Source organism: Vicia villosa, linkage group LG7, assembly GCF_029867415.1.
Source record: "Vicia villosa cultivar HV-30 ecotype Madison, WI linkage group LG7, Vvil1.0, whole genome shotgun sequence".
NCBI classification, from domain to species: Eukaryota; Viridiplantae; Streptophyta; class Magnoliopsida; order Fabales; family Fabaceae; genus Vicia; species Vicia villosa.
The window spans coordinates 39,962,147-39,964,799 of record NC_081186.1 but is presented as its reverse complement, the minus strand read 5'-3'; positions in this window follow the sequence as shown (position 1 = coordinate 39,964,799).

The window sequence follows — 2,653 nt, the reverse complement described above, 5'->3', positions numbered from 1 at the left end:
AAGTCTTAGTTTGTGTCTAAGCAGTTGTAATTAGAGTGATCACGTGGTGGTCAGGATACTCTAAGAAAGTCTTAGCTTGTGTCTAAGCATTTGTTCCTAGAGTGATCAGGTTGTGATCAGGATACTCTAGAAGACTTAGTCGTGGGCTAAGTGGAAAATCATTGTAATCTGTTGCGATTAGTGGATTAAATCCTCAGGTGAGGTAAATCACTCCGTGGGGGTGGACTGGAGTAGTTTAGTTAACAACGAACCAGGATAAAAATAACTGTGCAATTTGTTTTTGTCGTTCAAGTTTTTAAGACTACACTTATTCAAACCCCCCCTTTCTAAGTGTTTTTCTATCCTTCAATTGGCATCAGAGCGCCGGTTCTAAGGTGCAAGCACTTAACCGTGTTTAGAAAAGATTCAGGAAGAGAAAAACGCTTCAGTAAAAGATGGCTGGTGAAATTCCAACAGATCCACCTGCATCTACATCTGGCTCTGCTGAGCAATACAATGGTAACAATGGTTATACTAGACCACCAGTATTTGATGGTGAAAACTTTGAATACTGGAAAGATAAACTGGAAAGTTACTTTCTTGGTCTAGATGGTGAATTATGGGATCTTCTGATGGATGGTTACAAACATCCAGTGAAAGCTAGTGGCGTAAAGCTTACGAGGCAAAAAATGGATGATGATCAGAAGAAGCTTTTCAAGAATCATCATAAATTTAGAACTGTTTTGCTGAATGCTATCTCTCATGCTGAGTATGAGAAGATATCTAACAGGGAAACGGCCTATGATATATATGAGTCATTGAAAATGACCCATGAGGGAAATGCTCAAGTCAAGGAGACTAAAGCTCTTGCTCTAATCCAGAAATATGAAGCCTTCAAGATGGAGGATGATGAAAACATTGAGAAGATGTTCTCAAGCTTTCAAACGCTAACTGCTGGATTAAGAGTTCTGGATAAAGGCTACACCAAGGCTGATCATGTAAAGAAGATTATCAGAAGCTTACCCAGAAGATGGGGTCCAATGGTGACTGCATTCAAGATTGCCAAGAATCTGAATGAAGTTTCTTTGGAAGAGCTTATCAGTGCCTTGAGAAGCCATGAAATAGAGCTGGATGCAAATGAGCCTCAGAAGAAAGGTAAGTCTATTGCATTAAAATCTAATGTTAAAAAATGCACTAACGCTTTTCAGGCTAGAGAAGAAGATCCTGAAGAATCAGAATCTGAAGAAGAAGATGAACTGTCCATGATCTCCAGAAGGGTAAACCAACTCTGGAAGAGCAAGCAAAGGAAGTTCAGAGGCTTCAGAAGTTCAAAGAGATTTGAACGTGGAGAATCTTCTGGTGACAGAAGATCTGACAAGAAGAAGGCTGTCTGCTATGAGTGCAATGAGCCTGGACATTACAAGAACGAGTGTCCAAAACTTCAGAAGGAGAATCCCAAAAAGAAGTTTCATAAGAAGAAAGGTCTTATGGCAACATGGGATGATTCTGAATCAGAATCAGAATCAGACTCTGAAGGAGAACAAGCCAACTTCGCGCTGATGGCTACATAAGATGATGGATCAGAATCTACATCAGAATCCGATTCTGAAGAGGTATTTTCTGAACTATCTAGAGAAGAGTTAGTTTCCAGTTTAACAGAACTTCTGGAACTCAAGGCTCATCTTAGTATCAAATACAAAAAGCTGAAGAAGCAGTTTGAATTTGAAACTAAGAAGCTGGAAGTGGAAAACTCTGAACTGAAGGAAAAAGTTTTAAATCTATCCAAAGATAGTGGATCTCCTTCTGAAACAGAAAAATCCATTCCTAGCATGAATCGTATTCTGAAAGAATATGACTCGAGCTTCAGAAAGTTCTTATCTAGAAGTATTGGCAGAAGTCATCTTGCTTCTATGATATATGGTGTTTCTGGAAACAGAAGGTTTGGTTTTGGCTATGAGGGTGATACCTCACATAAATTTGAATCTGTTGATGATCTGAAGATCACATACAAGCCATTGTATGATCAGTTCAAATATGGCCATGCTCATGATATTAGGCTCACTTCACATGCACAGAAGTTTAACACTGTTCACACCAAGAAGCATGTGACACATCCTAAGAAATATCATGCTGACAAACCTAAAGAATATCATGCTGTTCCTCCTGTTAAATATTTTACTAAACCCAAGTTCAATCAGAACTTGAGGAGAACTAACAAGAAAGGACCCAAGAAATTGTGGGTACCTAAGGAGAAGATAATTTCTGTTGCAGATATCCTTGGCGGCAAAGAAGACAAAAAGCAAAATGTCATGGTACCTAGACTCTGGGTGCTCGCAACACATGACGGGAAGAAGGTCTACATTCCAAGACCTGGTGCTTAAACCAAGTGGAGAAGTCAAGTTTGGAGGAGATCAGAAGGGAAAAATCATTGGCTCTGGAACCATAAGTCTTGGTAACTCTCCTTCCATAACTAATGTACTTCTTGTAGAAGGATTAACGCATAACTTATTATCCATAAGTCAATTAAGTGACAATGGTTATGATATAATCTTCAATCAAAAGTCTTGCAAGGCTGTAAGTCAGAAGGATGACTCAATCCTATTTACAGGCAAGAGAAAGAACAACATTTATAAGATTGATCTTTCTGATCTTAAGAATCAGAAGGTGACTTGTC